The sequence below is a fragment of the Amia ocellicauda genome, unplaced genomic scaffold (genome assembly GCF_036373705.1).
Source record: "Amia ocellicauda isolate fAmiCal2 unplaced genomic scaffold, fAmiCal2.hap1 HAP1_SCAFFOLD_102, whole genome shotgun sequence".
In the NCBI taxonomy this organism is placed as follows: Eukaryota; Metazoa; Chordata; class Actinopteri; order Amiiformes; family Amiidae; genus Amia; species Amia ocellicauda.
In genome coordinates, this window is record NW_027102667.1 from 61,833 (window position 1) to 78,202 (window position 16,370).

At 41.2% G+C, this 16,370-nt stretch overlaps 2 non-coding genes and 4 pseudogenes across 2 annotated transcripts; all 6 read left to right on the forward strand.

Moving 5' to 3' along the window:
- The first annotated feature begins 92 nt into the window (after positions 1–92).
- LOC136720255 (5S ribosomal RNA) lies at positions 93–211 on the forward strand. The gene has a single exon (XR_010805421.1). It is a non-coding gene; the product is annotated as a 5S ribosomal RNA (ribosomal RNA).
- A 220-nt stretch (positions 212–431) lies between these two features.
- LOC136720301 (uncharacterized) lies at positions 432–550 on the forward strand (annotated as a pseudogene).
- Positions 551–755: 205 nt separating this feature from the next.
- LOC136720254 (uncharacterized) lies at positions 756–874 on the forward strand (annotated as a pseudogene).
- Positions 875–1,090: 216 nt separating this feature from the next.
- Positions 1,091–1,209, forward strand: LOC136720272 (5S ribosomal RNA). The gene has a single exon (XR_010805436.1). It is a non-coding gene; the product is annotated as a 5S ribosomal RNA (ribosomal RNA).
- A 209-nt stretch (positions 1,210–1,418) lies between these two features.
- Positions 1,419–1,537, forward strand: LOC136720215 (uncharacterized; annotated as a pseudogene).
- A 221-nt stretch (positions 1,538–1,758) lies between these two features.
- LOC136720150 (uncharacterized) lies at positions 1,759–1,877 on the forward strand (annotated as a pseudogene).
- The last annotated feature ends 14,493 nt before the right edge of the window (positions 1,878–16,370 follow it).

Below are 16,370 nucleotides of genomic sequence, written 5' to 3' on the forward strand. Positions count from 1 at the left end.
TTCCCTCCATTTTTCTTATTTCTTTTTTTTTTGCTGGAACTTCCGTCATTACCCGCCAGCCTTTAAGAGACTTCATACATCCAGGCCTCTTGGCTTGCGGCCACACCGTCCTGAACGCACCCGATCTCGTCAGATCTCGGAAGCTGAATGGGGCAGGGCCTGGTCAGTACTTGGATGGGTGACCTCCTGGAAATACCAGGTGCTGCAAGCTTTTTTCGTCACTTGGGTAACTTCATCGTAGCTCTTAATACTCTCTTTCTGTCTGGAGGAGATATAATTGAAGTATTGTACACGTACCCGGCTACATTCAACACCCTTTCCTGCACTGATATTTTTCCCTCCATTTTTCTATTTTTTTTTTATTTTTTTTTCTTGGATGTTCCGTCAATACCCGCCAGCCTTTTAGAGACATCATGCAGCCAGGCCTCTAGGTTTGCGGCCACACCGTCCTGAACGCGCCCGATCTCATCAGATCTCGGAAGCTAAACGGGGCAGGACCTGGTCAGTACTTGAATGTGAGACCTCCTGGAAATACCTGGTGCTGCAAGCTTTTTAGTCTCCTGAGTAACTTCATTGTAGCTCTTAATACTCTCTTTCTGTCTGGAGGTGTTATAATTGAGGATTTGTACACGTACCCGGCTACTTTCAACACCATTTGCTGCACTGGTATTTTTCCCTCCATTTTTCTTTTTTTTGCTGGAAGTTCCGTCAATACCCGCCAGCCTTTAAGAGACATCATGCAGCCAGGCTTTTTGGCTTGCGGCCACACCGTCCTGAACGCGCCCGATCTTGTCAGATCTAGGAAGCAAAACGTGGCAGGACCTGGTCAGTATTTGGATTGGTGACCTCCTGGAAAAACTAGGTACTGCAAACTTTTTACGTCTCCTGGGTAACTTCATCGTAGCGCTTAATACTCTCTTTCTGTCAGGAGAAGATACAATTGAAGAAATGTACACGTACCCGGCAACTTTCAACACCCTTTGCTGCACTGATATTTTTCCCTCCATTTTTCTTTTTTCTTTTTTTTTTTGCTGGAAGGTCCGTCAAAACCCGCCCGCCTTTAAGAGACATCATGCTGCCAGGCGTCTCGGGTTGCGGCCACGCCGTCCTGAACGCGACCGATCTCATCAGATCTCGGAAGCTAAACAGGGCAGGGCCTGGTCAGTACTTGGATGGGTGACCTCCTGGAAATACCAGGTGCTGCAAGCTTTATACGTCTCCTGGGTAACATCATCGTAGATCTTAATACTCTCTTTCTGTCTGGAGGAGATATAATTGAAGAAATGTACACGTACCCGGCTACTTTCATCACCCTTTGCTGAACTGATATTTTTCCCTCCATTTTTCTTTTTTTATTTGCTGGAAGTTCCGTCAACACCCGTCAGCCTTTAAGAGACATCATGCAGCCAGGCCTCTCGGCTTGCGGCTACACCGTCCTGGACGCACCCCGTCTCGTCAGATCTCGGAAGCTAAACGGGGCATGGCCTGGTCAGTACTTGGATGGGAGATCTCCTAGAAATACCAGGTGCTGCAAGCTTTTTACGTCTCCTGGGTAACTTCATCGTAGCTCTTAATACTCTCTTTCTGTCTGGAGGAGATATAATTGAAGAATTGTACACGTTCCCGGCTACTTTCAACACCCTTTCCTGCACTGTTATTTTTCCCTCCATTTTTTTATTTTTTTATTTTTTATTTTTTGCTGGAAATTCCGTCAATACCCGCCAGCCTTTAAGAGACATCATGCAGCCAGGCATCTCGGCTTGCGGCCACACCGTCCTGAACGTGCCCGATCTCGTCAGACCTTGGAAACTAAACGGGCCAGGGCCTGGTTAGTACTTGGATGGGTGACCTCCAGGAAATACCAGGTGATGCAAGCTTTTTACGTCTCCTGGGTAACTTCATCGTAGCTCTTAATACTCTTTATCTGTCTGGAGGAGATATAATTGAAGTATTGTACACTTTGTCTTAGGGACAGTCTGGCTAGCAGTGACTGAGTGGTTGACAGACGACAAGCAACGGAATGTACGTGCTCTGTGATGTCATAGCAGTCAGCTGAGAGAGGCTCGTGATGTCATCGCTGAGCTGTCTGTCTGTCTGTCTGTCTCTCTCTCTCTCTTTCTCTCTCTCTCTCTCTCTCTCTATCTCTTCCTCTCAATTCAATTCATTTGTATTGTCAAAGCAATTGGACATACATACATATACATATATACATATATATACATACATACATACATCCATACATGCTAGAAAGTCATTACTATGTTATCTTAAAGGCTAACTAAGCAGAACATATATCATTATAGAACAGAGTTCATAGGTCAACACATGGTTTTAGGGAACAGGCACGTAGGTCATACCGTTTGACAATGTCTCCATGGTTCTCATCGTAAATAACAAACAGAAATCAAACTATCTTCTGGGCTGACCTTCTAGCTTGACCGTATCTTTCTTAAGTATACAAGAGAGAAAAACAGGTGTAAGAAAATAATTTCTAATTTTCCTTCTACACATATATACATACATACATACATATGTAGCGTTATGTTGGGTGTATTTGGATAAGAGCATTTGGGCTCTGAGCTGAAGCACTGATCTAAAGAAGACCTCTCCCCCCCCAAAGTTATCAGATTTCCTTAGCTCATCAGCTTGGAACTGGTTTGCATCAAAGTGACAGTTTTGGGGAGGATGGCACCGAGAAGAGGCCAAATAGTTTGGAATTCTGCTATGAGATGTCTGGAGAAAGGGGCCCGTAGGTGATAAAAACTCTTTGAAGTGGATGAGAGCCGAAATCCCGACATAGAGCTACGAACCCAGGCCAACCGGCATTTCCAAAAGATGGCATGGATTGACATCAGTCATAAATAAAGCCTCCCTCCAATAGGACACTGGGGGCTGAAACCGAAATCCAATCTCAAGAACTCAGGGACCAATCACCTACTGATCTGACAGACTATAAGGAACAGTGGACAGTCTTTCTCTCTCTCTTTCTCTCACCTGAACCAGAAACTCGCTGCCACAGCTCAACCTGTAGCTCTGTTGCCAGAACCGGAATCAGAAACCAACCAAGTCTTTGCCGGCAACAGAAGAGTTAAACTATGAGAAGGAGATTGAGCGAAGAATTATTTTAAAGGACTTTATTAAATAAATAACTTCACAGACCCACCTGATCAGTGGAGTTTTACAGCTGGACAATTGACTAAGTCGACTGAATACGAAAGTGTCAGTCACTTAAATAGCTATTTGAGTCTTAAGAAACTTGACCCTTGGAACAAACAGGGCCCTGCTTTCCTCAAAGACTTTGTCTTCAAGTAACTACGGTGGAACCCTGCTTACAAAGAAGATTTTGTGCACAACCTTGGAGCCTTCAAACCAGTGGAAAATCTGTTTGGAAAAGACTCTACATTCGCGAAACCCCAACTTCCAGGTGCATCGACTGAGTGGAAGTTCTTGGACAAAGCCGAACCGGACTGCCTTTGTTCCAAACCACACGGACCTCGTGCCGTGTGCTGTTATCTGAGCCCGAAGCCAGAGAGGCCTCTCTGCGACGAAGTTCACATAAGTTTAACAGTTTGGAGTTTGTGATTCATGACATTTGAGAAATCAATTAGAAATGTTAATCTGTGATTCATAACTCTAGAATGTGTAATATCATTTAGTTTTCTTAAATATAAATGTGTGTTGCATTCAACTGTTTTGTTGATAATTTTAGAAATAAAATCTGTCAACGCCGAGAAATATCTTCTCATTCCTGTTTAACTGTTTAGTCTGAAATTGACACAAGTTAATAGACACCAGATTATAGGTGGCCCTGCCTATCCTTAATCATTGAATAATAATCAGTTAAGGGAAATTGTGGTAACAAGTAATGATAGGATCTTTCTCTCCACCTAAACGTTAATGAGACTGATATATATATAACGAGAAGTTACCTGACATAAATACTAACCTGCATAGTTATTGAATGTCTGACTAACAATACTAATGAGAGACTCACCTTCGTCTTACTAACCGGTATTGTAGTCAATGTGTTTATAACCTTTTTTGTTTAATGATTTGTGTGTTATCATATGCGATCCCATGGTCTTTGATTTGGTCACGGAAGTGATTTGTCTTTGATTTGTTGATCTAGAGTTGAATTTTAATTAGTTTTTCCCTTTTGTATAATTAGTGTAGTGCTACATTTAGTCTTTGTTTTTGAATAAATTTGACAATTTATATCTTTGGAATTGGTGTCTGCGTCCAATTATTACAGAAATTGAGTTCTACAAGATTCCAGGATTCGTGATAAGGTGATACTATAAATTCACTTCTTTAATTGAATTTTATAAGTGTACCTTACGCTACACCTTTGACCACCACGTCTTCCTCCTCCCACTGCTTGACCTCTATTGTGACCTGGATCACCTGCCGGCTCCATGTTATCGCTGTGTTGTTGAGGTGGATAGCACTCATTTCACTCGATACTCGTACCACAATGTGAAATCAATCATCAATAACCAGTTGGCAGTATTGGAAAAGCAATTACAAGGGCCTGCATACATACAGTAATGTCAAATCTGATGTGGAAGAACAATTCCTTTATCCCTCTGTTCTCCACCAGGGTTGTGCTGTTCGCCTCGATTGGCAAGTTTGCAGTGTGAGGAGTGGATCCATGTCGTCGTTCCTAGGCACTTCACAGCTGTGTGGGTGGTCAGGAGCACCTGGTAGGGCCCTGTCCACCTGGGCTGTTGGGAGGACTTTCTCTTGTGTGCTTTGATATACACAGTCACCTTGCTGGAAGGGGTGGTAAACCTGCTGGGATGGTTCAGTCTGGGCGGCTTTCATCTGTGAATGGACAGCTTCGAAAGCACGTGTTAGTCCCATACAAAAAGACAACATAGCATCATCCATCAAGTGGATGTCCATTTCCCTTACAGACAATGGAGGAGTGATGGAGAGTCTCATAAGTCATCCCATAATAATCTCACACGGAGAAAGACCTGTTTTTCTCAATTTGCTGACGATTTCATTGTCATTAGGACTATAGGAAGGGGATCTGGACGTTTGAGTCCTGTTTGTTTGCATATATTAGACAGCTTATTCTTTAATATCCCATTTTGTTTCTCCACTGCTCCAGCTGACTGAGCCTGATGGGGCAGTGAAAATGTTGTTTACCTCGCAGGGCTTTGCATAGTTCCTGCACTATTGTCCCAGTGAAGTGAGTGTTCCTATCACTGGAAATTTCCCTGGAATGCGAAATCTACATATAACATCCCTTAACTGTATTTTTGCTACTTTTACTACTTCAGCCTTCCTACGGGATAGGCTTCAACCCATTTAGAACACCTATATATTATTACAAGTATATATTCATATCCACAACATTTAAGCTTTTGAACACAATCTATTTGCATATTGCAGGATTATGAGCTTGACAAATGTGGCAAGTTCTACAATATTGCTAAGCTGTTACTATAAAACCTGGGGCAAACCAATTTAAAAGACTGATGCACACATCCCCCCTTTGCCCGTGTGGCCAACACCATGCGCCACATGGGCAAACCAGGGAAAGAGTGCCTGTGAGGCAACCAATGCATTAGCAAATGTTTGAGCTCTCTTATGGAAGGTGCAGTGGCCAGTTGCAATTTCCTGGAGCTTTTACAGTGCATCTCAAATTAAATTTCATCCAGCCCCAGGTCATAAAAGTCAAACCCTAGTTACGACATACATAACACATACATTTTGTTGCTTCAAAGAGAATACAAAAGTCAGCAAAACATTCTTTTTTACAAATTCAGTTTGTAAACTGTATTGTACATATATTTGTTGCGTTTTGATTTATAAACATTATACATTGTACAAATCTTAAGTGAAGGGCAATGGACTGATTCTGACTTCATGGCTGTCATTCTATTCATTTGAATAATGTGACATCTCCACTAATAGTACATTATAAATTAAACTATCAATAGAAGAATATGTGCTACTGCGGACGTCATCTGAGCAGTTTCACAATATATTGTAGATTCCTATAATCTGGAAAACCTTTAATTATAGTATTTTAACTTATTTCTCCACTGAGTCAAGCATCACTTCAGCGTAGTGGACCTCAGCATTGGTCTGTTCAAGTTGCTGTGAGGCTGTCTTTAAAGCCGCGCCCTCGGCCTACTGTGTCTCAACAAGAACACCAGCATCTTCTCCATATGGGTCAGACATCGGTTCCTTCAGGACACGATTCATAATATGCATATCTGCCATGTGGAATAAATCAGTCTGAAGACACAATGTGTGGTTCACACAACATCAGAGATCGTCCTTATAAAAGGCATCTCTATCACATTAGTTGACATTCGCACAATCTATAAGGTTTCTAGTAAAGGGACAATTCAAAATAATAATAATCTTGATTCCAATTTATCTCATTTATCAAATTATTTCAGTACAGCACTCAGCTGTCGTCAGCAGCATCATATCTCCTGTGTTTATTGAATCAGCTTTACTTCCTAGTGTAGATACTCTTTTTGTGTGGAGTTGTCAAAGTTTCAAAACAATGTGCTTATCTTTGTCCTTTTATCTAACTTAAATACCTGAGAACATTACAATAACTATTACAGCAGCTCCTTCAACACCATAGTTAATAGTAGTTGGGTAAATGATGGCAGTTATTAATCTTTGTTTCTCAATTCATTTTTTACCAATAAACCATAATTTGAAATTATTTCCATACTCCTATTATTCCTATTTTCATTATTATTAGTTTTATGCGGTTGTCATCTAGTATGTGATGTATTCGTCTGTATCAACATCAATATTATTATCATTATTAATACAAGCAGTGTAAATTACCATTCATTACACTCTTGCTCTGTTTGTAATAAGTTATGAACCCTTACACGTACTTACAGTCTCTGCCTTGTCTCTGACTTCTCTCTCTCTCTCTCTCTCTCTCTCTCTCTCTCTCTCTCTCTCTCTCTCTCTCTCTCTCTCTCTCTCTCTCTCTCTCTCATCTCAGGCTGCTTGTCTGCTCAGGCGAACAGGGGGAGCAGAGGAGCACATACGGCCCTTGCCCCCTGCCCCCCTCTTCCTAATTGATAGGGTATTTCTGTTTGTGAAAGGACTATTTCCAAACAGTTTTATAACTTGCCATGACTATGTTTCATTAAATTAGTTATGTTACACCTTTAGTTATACCTGTAGTAACTTCATTATTTTCCCTCATATTCCAGTCAATCACCATCAGAGTCTCTCGTGGCAGTACATTTGTCTCACACAGAACAAACTCTCCTTTCTCAACCGCTTTCAATTTTGGATAACATCGCACTGCATCCCAACAGCTGTTCTTTCTCCTATTCCTAATTTCTTACAAGAAAATGCAAGTTATATTTGATCGATTTGTATTATTACTATTTATATACATTTCACTACATTATTGTAGTTAATGAATGTATTTAATCTTTGGAAAATAAGCCTTTTCATTGATCTCAATAATGATGTCCAGGTACTTCAGGAAAGCACATTTTCAAAAAATGTGTCCAGTCAATGATTTCCCCAACTAAGAACCTGCGTGGGCACTAAGACTGTCCTCCTGCGCGGCTCATGTCTTTATTGTGTCACTTCCTCCTATTGAAGTCCAATCTACACCAGTACAGGTTCAGAAGAACTGTTCCCGAATCCAGATTGAACTGATCAATAGTTAATTTCTTACCTACACATTGTATTTAGGGATCTATTTCTAGGGATTTAAAAACTCTTCATTGTGGAACTCATAGCTTCCAAATGAGCACATCGTTAATTTCCTGGAGTATCTGGTTATCTATTTATCAATATGTAAGAAACCTTCACCGAATGTTTGTGGTTGCCTCGGATTCCTATTTCTAAATTTGGCTCTAATTCCATTTCTAACATGTTACTTTTAACTTCTGTATTCGTAAGACCTATTTAAATAACTTAATTTTGTATTATTATTTCTGTTTGCAATAGCATTCTGTGTACAGTTAAATGCTGACTTTCTTGTAGGTCTGTTATTACAACATATTTAACTGGCGTTTTTTAGCTATCATTCTGTAACTATTTGTGACTTATGACTCTCTTAGTCATATTCTGGACTATACAGTACATGAAAAAGTAAAAATATGGACATTTACCTTGCGCAAACTGAAAACGTACAAACATACAAAGAGACACATATTAATTTATATCCATAGTAAATTCAGATACCATGGTTTTGGTTGGCATGTTATATTGACCTGCAGTGTCTCAAACTACCCTTATTTATTACTTATCTAGTAATTTTCCTTCAGTATCTTGAGGACTGTCATTTATACTGAAAAACATATATATATATTTTTAATTTGTCTTCGGGGCATTCAGATTGAATTATGCCTGTTGTCTTTTCTTTCTTTTCTCTAACAAATGTTTTAAGATAGCTAGCTTTGGTTTCTCATTTCTTAATGCTTTGTATTCCTATTTTGCAAAACCGTTTTTAGGTGCTCAAGTCTATCTGAATCAAAAGTCCCATCTTCTGGAAACCTTAATTTTCTGTCACCTATTGTCCAGTCAAACGCACCGCTTCACTCCATAGTTATCATACATGTACCTTACATGTGTACCTTTAAGTGGCGGGTCGCCCGTCTTACTAGAGCTGTTCCCACACAGTAACACGTTTTCCCATTTTCTATGTATCGTTTTGTACACAACAACCAAGGCGTGCAAGCCCGCAAAATAACAATAAACGACAGGGGAGAAAACATAGCAAAAAACAAGAAAACACAAATAATACTAAATCCTATATAGGAATAACAACAAACATGCTTTTCAATGTTTGCATTTATAGAACTTGTATATAACTTAATGACTTTTCTTCATTTACCATAAACACTATAAACTTCTATAAACTATAAACACGTTATTTTATATTATCACCGGCGTATCAGATATTGAACAATTAATTAGCGCTCCTTTTTTTTTTTTTTTCTAATAGTAGGTCAAACCTACGCTGCAGTTTACAAACACACTTAAGCCTGCGGGAACCCAGACAGGAAAACACAGTCCTGTTCCTTCACAAACAAGAAGACACAGTCAAGTCTATGGTAACCCTAAGAAACCATGCTCCTCGGTTATTGGTGTCAATGGATCTCATTATCCTGAAACTTTCATGATCGAAACATGGAATACTGTTTGTCAGTTTCCATAAAACTATGCATTAAGAGTAATGCAACAGTCACTTATCATTTTGAGCAGCTGTATCAATTGATAGTTAGATCTTTGTAATGAAATGAATAGACAGTGATCTCAGATGTAATGTGTGAATTGCATTTTGAAATGGTAATACTTTGATGTTAAGTTGTGTCATTTTAGTTCAATGAACAAATGATCTGAGGTTGATGTGTATTGTATCCAAGCAATTGTAAAAAAGTGTTAGAGTTTTGAAAAATGTGCATTTTGATCATCGGGTGTGAGTTTAGTGTCTAGAGTTTTGAAAAATGACATCAAGGTTCTGAAATGAGTGCCAAAGTGATTGTAAAAAAGTGTAATATCAGGGGACAGTGGCTATTAGTGATCTGGCCTTCCGTGGCCTCTGTATTAATGTAACAGGTCACATTGTATGTGTACACTGATACTTGATAGTATAATATAGTACAAGTAAAAAACATACATAGGTATCATAGAAGTATTTTGCAGAAATGATTATGGATAGTTATCAAAATGGAGAGGAAATGCTAAATCCAGTCTCCCCAGGCTGAGCTTCTATTGCTGCACCTGCTGGCCCCACTATATGGATAGAGCCACACCAAGTACAAGAGTCTCCCCATTGCTATTTATATCTCCCTATCCAGTCTTCTATAGGTGTCAGGGTGGGGTGCCTATTCCCCTGCATGCTTTGAAACCTATAGCACCTGGGACGCACACTTGGGATCCGGTTCCTCTGCCCCTCACATACACATGAGGAATCCCAGGTGCTCAATACGTCATACTGTCTCTTTCATCTCATGTGTAAACTATGGACAAATACATGACTAAACGTGTTAAGTTGCTTTTCCCAGAATGCTTTGCGCCACGATATGCAAATAACGGGGACTATGATTGGCTCCCTGACATTACCCACACTGCGACTGATGCTACCCATTTCACTACCCAACAAAGACCCATAATATGCATGTGTCTGTCTGTCTGTCTGTCAAAGTATGTGTGTCTGTGTCTGTTTGTGTGTGTTTGTGTGCCTGTCTCTGTGTGAAAGTGAGTGTGTCTGTGTCTGTGTCTGTCTGTCTGTGAAAGTGAGTGTGTGAAAGTGTGTGTGAGTGTCTGTCTGTCTGTCTGTCTTTGAAAGTGTGTGTGAGTGTCTGTCTGTCATGTAACTTGCACATCTGTTAGGGCACCATATGCAGAGATGTACACATATTGTTCCTTTTCCATATACACTCACCTAAAGGATTATTAGGAACACCATACTAATACTGTGTTTGACCCCCTTTCGCCTTCAGAACTGCCTTAATTCTACATGGCATTGATTCAACAAGGTGCTGAAAGCATTCTTTAGAAATGTTGGCCCATATTGATAGGATAGCATCTTGCAGTTGATGGAGATTTGTGGGATGCACATCCAGGGCACGAAGCTCCCGTTCCACCTGTAGCGTAAGGTACACTTATAAATTTCAATTAAAGAAGTGAATTAATAGTATCACCTTATCACGAATCCTGGAATCTTGTAGAACTCAATTTCTGTAATAATTGGACGCAGACACCAATTCCAAAGATATAAATTGTCAAATTTATTCAAAACAAAGACAAAATGTAGCACTACACTAATTATACAAAAGGGAAAAACTAATTAAAATTCAACTCTAGATCAACAAATCAAAGACAAATCACTTCCGTGACCAAATCAAAGACCATGGGATCGCATATGATAACACAAATCGTTAAACAAAAGAGGTTATAAACACATTGACTACAATACCAGTTAGTAAGATGAAGGTGAGTCTCTTGTTAGTATTATTAGTCAGACATTAAATAACTACGCAGGTTAGTATTTATGTCAGGTAACTTCTCGTTATATATATATCAGTCTCATTAACGTTTAGGTACAGAGAAAGATCCTATCATTACTTGTTACCACAATTTCCCTTAACTGATTATTATTCAATGATTAAGGATAGGCAGGGCCACCAATAATCTAATGTCTATTAACTTGTGTCAATTTCAGACTAAACAGTTAAACAGGAATGAGAAGATATTTCTCGGCGTTGACAGATTTTATTTCTAAAATTATCAACAAAACAGTTTAATGCAACACACATTTATATTTAAGAAAACTAAATGATATTACACATTCTAGAGTTATGAATCACAGATTAACATTTCTAATTGATTTCTCAAATGTCATGAATCATGAACTCCAAACTGTTAAACTTATCTGAACTTCGTCGCAGAGAGGCCTCTCTGCCTTCGGGCTCAGATAACAGCACACGGCACGAGGTCCGTGTGGTTTGGAACAAAGGCAGTCCGGTTCGGCTTTGTCCAAGAACTTCCACTCAGTCGATGCACCTGGAAGTTGGGGTTTCGCGAAAGTAGAGTCGTTTCCAAACAGATTTTCCACTGGTTTGAAGGCTCCAAGGTTGTGCACAAAATCTTCTTTGTAAGCAGGTTTCCACCGTAGTTACTTGAAGACAAAGTCTTTGAGGAAAGCAGGGCCCTGTTTGTTCCAAGGGTCAAGTTTCTTAAAACTCAAATAGCTATTTAAATGACTGACACTTTCGTATTCAGTCGACTTAGTCATTTGTCCAGCTGTAAAACTCCACTGATCAGGTGGGCACAGGCGGGCAGCGCAGTCTGTAAAGTTCTTTATTTAATAAAGTCCTTTAAAAGAATTCTTTGTACGGCTCAATCTCCTTCTCCCAGTTTAACTCTTCTGTTGCCGGCAAAGACTTGGTTGGTTTCTGGTTCCGGTTCGGGCAACAGAGCTACAGGTTGAGCTGTGGCAGCGAGTTACTGGTTCAGGTGAGAGAGAGAGAGAAAGAAAGGCCTTGTTTGTCCTTTATAGTCTGTCAGATCAATAGGTGATTGGTTCCTGAGTTCTTGAGATTGGATTTCGGTTTCAGCCCCCAGTGTCCTATTGGAGGGGGGCTTGATTTATGACTGATGTCAATCCATGCCATCTTTTGGAAATGCCGGTTGGCCTGGGTTCGTAGCTCTATGTCGGGATTTCGGCTCTCATCCACTTCAAAGAGTTTTTATCACCTACAGGCCCCTTTCTCCAGACATCTCATAGCAGAATAACAAACTATTTGGCCTCTTCTCGGTGCCATCCTCCCCAAAACTGTCACTTTGATGCAAACCAGTTCCAAGCTGATGAGCTAAGGAAATCTGATAACTTTGGGGGGGAGAGGTCTTCTTTAGATCCGTGCTTCAGCTCAGAGCCCAAATACTCTTATCCAAATACACCCAACATAACGCTACATACCCCCTTTCTTGAATGGGACTGAGGTCGACTAGGACGTTATCCCCTTCAAGACAAAATAAGACGTTAAGCATTTATCTCAAAGTTATGTAACAGAATTCAACAGTGGACTTCACCATTCATGACCCCGAGAAATCAAAGAAAACAAACTAATAGTTCATTATTTAAGCAGAATGTATTCCAATCAAATTGACAATCCTATACTAGCACATATACAGGTTACATATTATAACACAAGTACATTAAAACAAAAAAACAATTGGTATTACTCAGTATTGAGTATGGTTACTGACGGTAACCAATAGGTGGAAGTTGATTAACAGAGGGAGGTGACTGGGAATTCAGGTGTTATTCAGGCACCTGACCTTCACTATGTCTATAATAGTTGGTAGGGACCTGGGTTCGAATGGTTGGCTTACATGGTAAGCCGGTGCCCCCTTTAGGGACATGCACAAAAAATGGTCTCATTGGGAAGTTGTACCTTGGTGGCTGTATCATATCTGTCATTCAATTCCACCGGCTTTGGTGATTCAACTTGAGCCCACAACCTGTTCAATAGATCCTGACCAATGATCAACTTCTCTGTTTCAAATTTGGAAATATAAACTGGATGAACCAACTTAATCTTCCCAAAGGTGAACTCTAACAATGCCTTTTGAGTGAGCTGTGCCTTAGTCTCTGTGTAACTTGTAATGTTCACACTACAAGCTTCCACTTTCAGTCGTTGGTCTGAGGTTTCCATAATTTGTTTCAGGTTGCCCATTGTGGTGGCAGACATTAAACAAATTTCAGCCCCAGTGTCCAACAAGGCTCCTCACTCCCACACATTCTCAATGGTCACTTCTATGTAAACTTGCTTGGCTCTGCCTCTCTGTGTCAGATCACCCAGTAACATCACCAAAGGTTCAGCTTGCCTGCAGGCAACTTCCCCCACTGGGAGGTCCCAGTGGGCTGATGTGTCAGAGAAACCCCCCTGCTGTTCCTCACATCCAATCAAAAACACAGAGGCGGGGACAGGGGGTGGTTCCAGAGCTAGTCATTCCTTAGGTGGCGAGTCCGGCCCTTTACCCTGGCTACTAACTTCCAGTTTGGGAAGAGGGGGCAAAGGGAGCAGAGCTAAGCGTAGCAGTAGCTCAGAAACTGCAACATTGCTCAGAGACTGAGTTAACCCACCTAGGCTAGGAGCAGATTTCTTTTTTTTATTGTAAGCCTGGGTGTCTTGGATTCCATCCTTGGGAGGTTCTTTCCTTCTTTGAATCTCTGTCCCCTCTAACTCCAGTGGAGAAATAGGGCTCTCAGAGCGCCTTGCCAGTACTTGGGTGCTTGAATCTTTACGATCAGAAGTGCTATTGTACTTGCTTTCACAAGCTTTCTGTGCCATTTTTTCGAATTTCAGCTATGTTCATATACATTGCGTCTGCATGTAATATGATCATTTCCTTAATCGCTGGGAACAAATTAGCAACAAACAACCCTTTAAAGCTCACCTCTTCCTCGGCCCCGGGTCGATCTTGACCCGCAAAATAGGTTTTCCTAAGCTTTTCATAGTAATCACGGGGGGACTCATGCTTACCCTGTTTGATCTGGTGTGCGGCAGTCACTGCTGCCACTGGATCAATGAACCTGGAATAGTCCCTAACTAATGCTCTGCACAAGCGTTGAAACCTATCGCAGACCATGGACCCTTGCCTCTCCATCCAAGAATGGACTTGGCGAGAGGTAGTTTTGCGGATTAGGAGAACCTTTTCCTTCTCCGTAGCCTCAGGATAGAAACTCAAAGCATACTTAATGTCCTTAATATACGCTTCCACATTTCCTTCCTTGTCTGCTGGGTTAAAGGTTTCACAATCTTTAGCCAGTTCTCTCAACTGGCGCATGTTAACCTTTCGGTCTGGACTCTCGGGAGAGGAAGTTCGTCTGTGCGACGAGCTTCTTACCCTGGGTGGAGAAAGACTACAGGGAGGGGTACGATCAGGACGAGGCAACCCGGGGCCTAAATGTGGAGACGGTGTGCGACTCCGTGCATTGGCCGGTTCCGGCTGTTCCTTTATGCTGTCAGGTGTCAGCTTTGCAGCCCACCAAGAGGCAGCTTTCAGGGCCCCTATTTGTTGCTTGAGACGCTCATTTTCAACTTCAGTTGATTTGAGTTCTCCCCTAAGCACCTGATTTACTCTCCTCATTTCTTCACTGTCCCTTTTTAAATGTATGACCTCGCCTTCGAGTATCTCCATTTTTACAGTGCCCAAATCTTTCTCCCTGACTGTTTTGCAAAGACGCATTTCCAAAACATCCCGGTCCTTCAAAACTATCCTTTCATTTTCAACCGCTTTACATCTGTCATTTTGCAGACCTTTTACTTGGATCAGAGTTGTTTCCAATTCAACTTGACATTGTCTTAAATCATTTCCTAATTGCTCTCTCTGTTCAATTAAGTCCTCTTTTTCAGCATTCAACACAATGACTTGTTTTCCACAAGTATCTAGCTTTCCTTCAAATTCTAAAACCATTCCATGCCGTTTGGCTCTTTCTTCTTTCGCTTTAGCATACTTTTCTCCTAGCTTTTTCAGTTTTTCAAACTTGCTTATGATCCAGTTCACTACCCTTGAGCTCGCAAGCGCTAAGCTAGCCATAACTTTCATCACCTCTATCGACTCTTTTTCGAGTTGCGTCGTAGTGTTGTTTACCAACTGAGTTCGACGCGACTCTACTTCAAAGTCCAAACTGCCTAGGCGTCCAAGGAATTCAGGAATCTCTGTTCCTGGTACCTTAACAATCAATGCTTCACATGGGGACATTTGGGTAATCATTGTTTTGGCTATTCAGTAACAACCCAACAGAACAGTACTCGATTAATCACCTAATGACTCTAATGCCAACGCTTAGGATATCAACAATTTATCACAAGTAACTAAAACAGACTTAATCTTTTGTGACTTTGGATTTATGACTGATGTCAATCCATGCCATCTTTTGGAAATGCCGGTTGGCCTGGGTTCGTAGCTCTATGTCGGGATTTCGGCTCTCATCCACTTCAAAGAGTTTTTATCACCCACAGGCCCCTTTCTCCAGACATCTCATAGCAGAATAACAAACTATTTGGCCTCTTCTCGGTGCCATCCTCCCCAAAACTGTCACTTTGATGCAAACCAGTTCCAAGCTGATGAGCTAAGGAAATCTGATAACTTTGGGGGGGAGAGGTCTTCTTTAGATCCGTGCTTCAGCTCAGAGCCCAAATACTCTTATCCAAATACACCCAACATAACGTTACACACCACATCCCAAAGATGCTCTATTGGGTTGAGATCTGGTGACTGTGGGGGCCAGTTTAGTACAGTGAACTCATTGTCATGTTCAAGAAACCAATTTGAAATGATTCGACCTTTGTGACATGGTGCATTATCCTGCTGGAAGTAGCCATCAGAGGATGGGTACATGGTGGTCATAAAGGGATGGACATGGTCAGAAACAACGGGCCGTGGCATTTAAACGATGCCCAATTGGCACTAAGGGGCCTAAAGTGTGCCAAGAAAACATCCCCCACACCATTACACCACCACCACCAGCCTGCACAGTGGTAACAAGGCATGATGGATCCATGTTCTCATTCTGTATACACCAAATTCTGACTCTGAAATCGAGACTCATCAGACCAGGCAACATTTTTCCAGTCTTCAACTGTCCAATTTTGGTGAGCTTGTGCAAATTGTAGCCTCTTTTTCCTATTTGTAGTGGAGATGAGTGGTACCCAATGGGGTCTTCTGCTGTTGTAGCCCATCCGCCTCAAGGTTGTACGTGTTGTGGCATCACAAATGCCTTGCTGCATACCTCGGTTGTAGCGAGTGGTTATTTCAGTCAAAGTTGCTCTTCTATCAGCTTGAATCGAGTCGGCCCATTCTCCTCTGAGCTCTAGCATCAACAAGGCATTTTCGCCCAC